General features: G+C 46.0%; 1 protein-coding gene and 1 pseudogene across 2 annotated transcripts in view; one reads left to right on the top strand and one right to left on the bottom strand.

Moving 5' to 3' along the window:
* LOC143284190 (uncharacterized) overlaps window positions 1–285 on the bottom strand; it is a 9,667-nt pseudogene extending 9,382 nt beyond the window's left edge.
* LOC143283899 (adenylate cyclase type 9-like) overlaps window positions 1–7,500 on the top strand; it is a 96,967-nt gene that overhangs the window by 24,344 nt on the left and 65,123 nt on the right. The window lies entirely within an intron of this gene.

The raw sequence follows: 7,500 nt of genomic DNA, 5'->3' as shown, positions 1-7,500 counted from the left end.
GCAACCCGAATTTCGCACAGAGAAATCTGTTGTGATAAAAAGAAATACAAAATACAAAAATACAAAATACACACACACACACACACACACACACACACACACACACACACACACACACACAGAGACACTCACTTCTCTCCCTCTCTTTCTTTTCATTGCAACACTCACCGACACACACAGTTCACTGATTTGAAAATGGTTGTGGTGTTTTTCACGGAAGTCGAGCGAGGACATCTCCAGGGGAGCGAACTCCGCGTCAGCTTGGAAGAAATCCGCAACAACCATGTTGTCAGTCACACACGAAATCAGTGTCCGTGGTAAAGAAATCACCGATAACTCTGCCAGTCAAACTCTGCGAGAAAACAGATAAGTAATAAATATGTCCGTCTATGATTCTGGCTCGGCCGCAAATCACAGCCGGATCAGTTTTATGGCATTCGGATATGACTGAAATCGATTAATTATTTGATGTTTGAAGAGAGAGAGAGAGAGAGAGAGAAGGGGGTGGACGGGGTGATGGGGGGGGGGGGGGGGGGAGGGGGGGCTGCGGAAAACTGTATTGATGCAACGGAAAGATTTTGTTTATTTATTTATTGATTCATTTGGTAGTTAGTCAGTGCTCCATGTTGTGCACAAAATGCATCCCCAGAAAGACTGGCCCACTTCCCATCTCACCCCCCCTTCTTAGCCTCCAGATACCATACCCACACCTTATCTCTCAGTGCACGTTTACTGCGTCCATCTCTCTGTCTCTGTCTCTGTCTCTGTCTCTCTGTATCTGCGGATCGCTCAATCAGATGCCCACGCCATTGACGACACAGGTTTCGGGTACACATGTGTTATAGTGTGCCAACAGTGTCACCCCCACCACCCACACTCTGTCCCCCATCCCTCCCCATCCCTTCACCCCTCCCCACCCTCCCGCCAACCCTTTCTTATCTCCCTTCCTGCTCCGTCCAAAGTCCAGTCTTCGATGTCGCGCCGACACCGCGCCATCCTCCCTCCTTCCACCCTCCCGCACCTCCATTCCCTGGCAAAATACATATATGACTGCTTTAAAGTTCGCAATCCATAATAATGTCTTGCGGAATATCGTGCATGTGCTCCGGCACAACATATTGCTTTTACTTTTTGTTTGTTTTTTGTGTTTAGTTTATAGTGTCCATAATTCCTATGATGGATTTTACGACAATTAAATGAGTTCTGAGTTCTGAGTTCCCTAGTCGGCCGTCTTTGGTCGGCGAGTCTGTGCTCACCCGTCCCAGCTGTAAGAACACGTGCAGTTATGTGATGTTTGCCGCAATCCCCGTGCTGAAATAGACATCCGCGTGTTCAAAACATGCCAGTGTCGGCGTGTCGGAACATCCCAGTCTGTCTTTTGAGTTGTTCCCCCTACCCCGACTCCCCTTCCCTCTCCCCTCTCTTTGTGACGCAGTGTGTTAGACTTGTTGTCATAGAATGTGTGTAGAAACAGGTTTTGAACCATCGCGATTCAGATCAATCTGTTGAATTGAACGAATCGGGATTAAGCAGTGAATCTGTCAGTCATTCACATAGGGTCACTATACTAGGACAAGTCAAGATTGGTTATTTCAGGTCAGCTAGTTGGGGAGTGAGTGTTGTAGCTTGCATTAGTATGCACAGTATGTTGCGGGAAGAATAAAACCAGTCAGCACAGCTAGTTCTCTTTGATCTTAAGGGCGTGAAGCCGATAGGTCGTTAAGCTCAGCTCTACTATTTCTCAGCTGTCTCCCAGAAGAAATGAAAACTGACACAGGCTGACTGAATGATGTGAGGTGCAAGGAAATCCTTGATGGGCTGTGTGCTAACCTGTAGGTGCTGCTTTAGGTGTAGGGTGAACGTTTTACTGTGTGCTGCATGTAGGAAGTACTTGAAGTAGGCAGTGTGTACTGCTTTATGTAGGGCTGTGTGTTGCTTTTGCTAAGTATGGTGAACTGCTGAGTGTGTGTGTTGTATTGTTAAGTAAAAGTAAACACTATGAAAACCTCTCTATGTAGCCCTGCTATTGGTGTGAGGAGAGAGTGAATCGAACCACCCTTTCGAGCAGTTTTTACACATGTAATCCCAGCTCACAAGTCACGGGTACACATGTAATCCCAGCTCGCAAGTTACGGGTACACATGTAATCCCAGCTCACAAGTCACGGGTACACATGTAATCCCAGCTCGCAAGTTACGGGTACACATGTAATCCCAGCTCACAAGTCATGGGTACACATGTAATCCCAGCTCGCAAGTTACGGGTACACATGTAATCCCAGCTCACAAGTCACGGGTACACATGTAATCCCAGCTCATGATGGATCAGGGTGTGTCCTGAAGCAGGCAGATTCTCACCAACAGACCAACACCTAACCAAAGTTCACGTGGTGTATGGACAGCCTTCAATAACAGGGATGCTCAGGCCATATTATGGACAGCCTCTAATAACAGGGATGCTCAGGCCATATTATGGACAGTCTCTAATAAAAGGGATGTTCAGTCCATAGTATGGACAGTCTCTAATGACAGGGATGTTCAGGCCATAGTATGGACAGTCTCTAATAACAGGGATGTTCAGGCCATAGTATGGACAGTCTCTAATGACAGGGATGTTCAAGCCATAGTATGGACAGTCTCTAATAACAGGGATGTTCAAGCCATAGTATGGACAGTCTCTAATGGCAGGGATGTTCAAGCCATAGTATGGACAGTCTCTAATAACAGGGATGTTCAGGCCATTGCATGGACAGTCTCTAATGACAGAGGGTGTTCAAGTCGCTAATGAAAGGATCTGGCTACAGGACCGCTGGCGGTCGACAAACAAAACAAATATCGAACAAAGATACAGACTCCAATGGCGCGTGTCTCTCCTTCCTTTTAGGACCCCCTCCCCCCTCCCTTCACATTGACAAGAAGAACAGCAACAACTGCTGCTGATCCACTATGGGTTGCTTTCACGGTGGTATTTTGTTTTTGTTTGGACTTTTGTTTGTTCGTTGTTGTCTTTGTTTTTGTTTTTGTTTTCTCTCTCTCTCTCTCTCTCTCTCTCTCTCTCTCTCTCTCTCTCTCTCTCTCTCTCTCTCTCTCTCTGTGTGACAGTGTGTGTGTGTGTGTGTGTGTGTGTGTGTGTGTGTGTGTGGAGGTGGGAGTTGGTGGAAAGGAAGTGCCGGAACTGACCGGGCCATTTGTCAGCAATTCAGTCCCCTGACACCGGCGGCAAACACTCCCGTGACTTATAAATAAATGATGGATGACAAACCCTCCCGTGACTTACAAATAAATGATGGATCACAAACCATCTAGCTGTTTCCATCAGCACACACACACACGCAGCAAGCAGACGTTTCACCACAGCGCAATGCATGCGTCAGAAAAACCTTTTTTTTTCTCTCTTTTTCTTGTTGCCATTTCAGAAAAGCAATGAAAATAAGCTTTTTCTTGTTAGTAGTAACAAGAAAAGGACTTTACATTGGAAAATAAAGCACAAAAAAAAAATCCATGAATATTTTTTTTGCCGTGGGTGGGGGGCGTGGGGGTAAGGGGGTGGAGAATGGGGGTCTACCCGGATGTAGTGTGCCCTTCCTAGCCTCGTGCAGTGTTCAGCGTCAACACTCTGCATGGACAGGTGATGCTGTCAACACTCTGCATGGACAGGTGATGCTGTCAACACTCTGCATGGACAGGTGATTGACAGGTGATACTGTCAACACTTTGCATGGACAGGTGATGCTGTCAACACTCTGCATGGACAGGTGATGCTGTCAACACTCTGCATGGACAGGTGATGCTGTCAACACTCTGCATGGACAGGTGATTGACAGGTGATACTGTCAACACTTTGCATTGATTGACACGTGATGCTGTCAACACTTTGCATTGATTGACGGGTGATGCTGTCAACACTTTGCATTGACTGACAGGTGATACTGTCAACACTCTGCATGGACAGGTGATACTGTCAACACTCTGCACAGACAGGTGTTACTGTCAACACTCTGCATTGATTGACAGGTAACACTGCTTATTGATTGCAGCGCTCCCTACCTGTGTGCGACTCCAAACTCTCTAATCGGATGGAAATACGGGCCGACATTGAGAGGATTAAAACCATTGATCGCCATTAGCTGAGTAAACAGATGTGTGACAGAAAGCTGCGTTCTTCGTTCATAGCATATACACGTGCTTCGGGAAAAGGCGGGGTGTTCAGGGTGACTGAAGGTGTAACATTTCACACACTTTTAACTCATCAAGCTCAGCACTTATTGCCCTGGCGTCCAGATTCGTTTCGATCAAATGATGGACACGTTTCATTGCACACTTTCATTCAAATGGTGCACACCTTTCATTCAAATGGTGCACACCTTTCATTGTACACCTTTCATTCAAATGCTGCCATGTTTCATTCAAATGTTGCACACATTCTTACACATGCTTAAACCACGACGGGAGCTAACCTACAGTTTTCCGTTACGCCCTTACATGTCACTATGGAGGAACGCCATGCTATGTCAGTATGGAGGAACGCCATGCTATGTCAGTATGGAGGAACGCCATGGAGGAACACCATTCTATGTCAGTATGGAGGAACACCATGCTATGTCAGTATGGAGGAACACCATGCTATGTCAGTATGGAGGAACGCCATTCTATGTCAGTATGGAGGAACACCATTCTATGTCAGTGTGGAGGAACACCATGCTATGTCAGTATGGAGGAACGCCATGGAGGAACGCCATTCTATGTCAGTATGGAGGAACGCCATTCTATGTCAGTATGGAGGAACACCATGCTATGTCAGTATGGAGGAACACCATGGAGGAACACCATGCTATGTCAGTATGGAGGAACACCATTCTATGTCAGTATGGAGGAACACCATTCTATGTCAGTGTGGAGGAACACCATTCTATTGTCAGTATGGAGGAACACCATTCTATGTCAGTATGGAGGAACACCATTCTATTGTCAGTATGGAGGAACACCATTCTATGTCAGTGTGGAGGAACACCATTCTATTGTCAGTATGGAGGAACACCATTCTATGTCAGTATGGAGGAACACCATTCTATGTCAGTGTGGAGGAACACCATTCTATTGTCAGTATGGAGGAACACCATTCTGTGTTGGTATGGAGGAACACCATTCTATGTCAGTGTGGAGGAACACCATTCTATTGTCAGTATGGAGGAACACCATTCTGTGTTGGTATGGAGGAACACCATTCTATGTCAGTGTGGAGGAACACCATGGAGGAACACCATTCTATGTCAGCACGGAGGAATACCATTCTATGTCGGTGTGGAGAAACACCATTCTATGTCAGTATGGAGGAACACCATGCTATATCAGTATGGAGGAACGCCATGCTATGTGAGTATGGAGGAACACTATGGAGGAACGCCATGCTATGTCAGTGTGGAGGAACGCCATTCTATGTCAGTGTGGAGGAACACCATTCTATGTCAGTATGGAGGAACACCATTCTATGTTGGTATAAAGGAACACCATTCTATGTTGGTATGGAGGAACACCATTCTATGTCGGTATGGAGGAACACCATTCTATGTCAGTGTGGAGGAACACCATTCTATTGTCAGTATGGAGGAACACCATGGAGGAACACCATTCTATTGTCAGTATGGAGGAACACCATTCTATGTCGGTGTGGAGAAACACCATTCTATGTTGGTATGGAGGAACACCATTCTATGTCAGTATGGAGGAACACCATTCTATGTTGGTATGGAGGAACACCATTCTATGTCAGTGTGGAGGAACACCTTGGAGGGACGCCATTCTATGTCAGTGTGGAGGAACACCATTCTATGTCAGTATGGAGGAACACCATTCTATGTCAGTGTGGAGGAACACCATTCTATTGTCAGTATGGAGGAACACCATTCTGTGTTGGTATGGAGGAACACCATTCTATGTCAGTATGGAGGAACACCATTCTATTGTCAGTATGGAGGAACACCATTCTATGTCAGTATGGAGGAACACCATTCTATTGTCAGTATGGAGGAACACCATTCTATGTTGGTATGGAGGAACACCATTCTATGTCAGTATGGAGGAACACCATTCTATTGTCAGTATGGAGGAACACCATTCTGTGTTGGTATGGAGGAACACCATTCTATGTCAGTGTGGAGGAACACCATTCTATGTCAGTATGGAGGAACACCATTCTATGTTGGTATGGAGGAACACCATTCTATGTCAGTGTGGAGGAACACCATTCTATGTCAGTATGGAGGAACACCATGGAGGAACACCATTCTATGTCAGCACGGAGGAATACCATTCTATGTCGGTGTGGAGAAACACCATTCTATGTCAGTATGGAGGAACACCATGCTATATCAGTATGGAGGAACGCCATGCTATGTGAGTATGGAGGAACACTATGGAGGAACGCCATGCTATGTCAGTGTGGAGGAACGCCATTCTATGTCAGTGTGGAGGAACACCATTCTATGTCAGTATGGAGGAACACCATTCTATGTTGGTATGGAGGAACACCATTCTATGTCGGTATGGAGGAACACCATTCTATGTCAGTGTGGAGGAACACCATTCTATTGTCAGTATGGAGGAACACCATGGAGGAACACCATTCTATTGTCAGTATGGAGGAACACCATTCTATGTCGGTGTGGAGAAACACCATGCTATGTCAGTATGGAGGAACACCATTCTATGTCAGTGTGGAGGAACACCATTCTATGTCAGTATGGAGGAACACCATTCTATGTTGGTATGAAGGAACACCATTCTATGTTGGTATGGAGGAACACCATTCTATGTCAGCATGGAGGAACGCCATTCTATGTTGGTATGGAGGAACACCATTCTATGTCAGTATGGAGGAACACCATTCTATGTTGGTATGGAGGAACACCATTCTATGTCAGTGTGGAGGAACACCATTCTATGTTGGTATGGAGGAACACCATTCTATGTCAGCATGGAGGAACGCCATTCTATGTTGGTATGGAGGAACACCATTCTATGTCAGTGTGGAGGAACACCATGGAGGAACACCAGTCTATGTCAGTATGGAGTATGATTATCAATCAAGGAGAGAGAGAGAGAGAGAGAGAGAGAGAGAGAGAGTGGTTATCAATCAGGGAGAGAGACACACACACAGTGTGTGTGTATGGTTATCAGTTAAATACAGAGATTGTGGTTATCAATCACACACACACACACATACAGAGAGAGAGAGAGAGAGAGAGAGAGAGAGAGAATAATCCAATGTGACCTGTTAGTTATATAATGATCATCAGACTGGCAGTTCATCATCAGAACTGAATACAATGTCCCAAGCCAGTTGCCTTACCACGAACAACCCAGCCCATCCGAACCCACGCCTTTCTTCACTCAGCACGTCCCTCACGGTACTAACGACTATGACAGTGTCCCCCCTCCTCACTCAGCACGTCCCTCACGGTACTAACGACCATGAGAGTGTCCCCCCTCCTCACTCAGCACG

This window comes from Babylonia areolata, chromosome 7 (assembly GCF_041734735.1).
Source record: "Babylonia areolata isolate BAREFJ2019XMU chromosome 7, ASM4173473v1, whole genome shotgun sequence".
Classification (NCBI taxonomy): domain Eukaryota; kingdom Metazoa; phylum Mollusca; class Gastropoda; order Neogastropoda; family Buccinidae; genus Babylonia; species Babylonia areolata.
The sequence above is the reverse complement of the archived record's forward strand: the minus strand, read 5'-3'. Positions and strand labels throughout refer to the sequence as shown.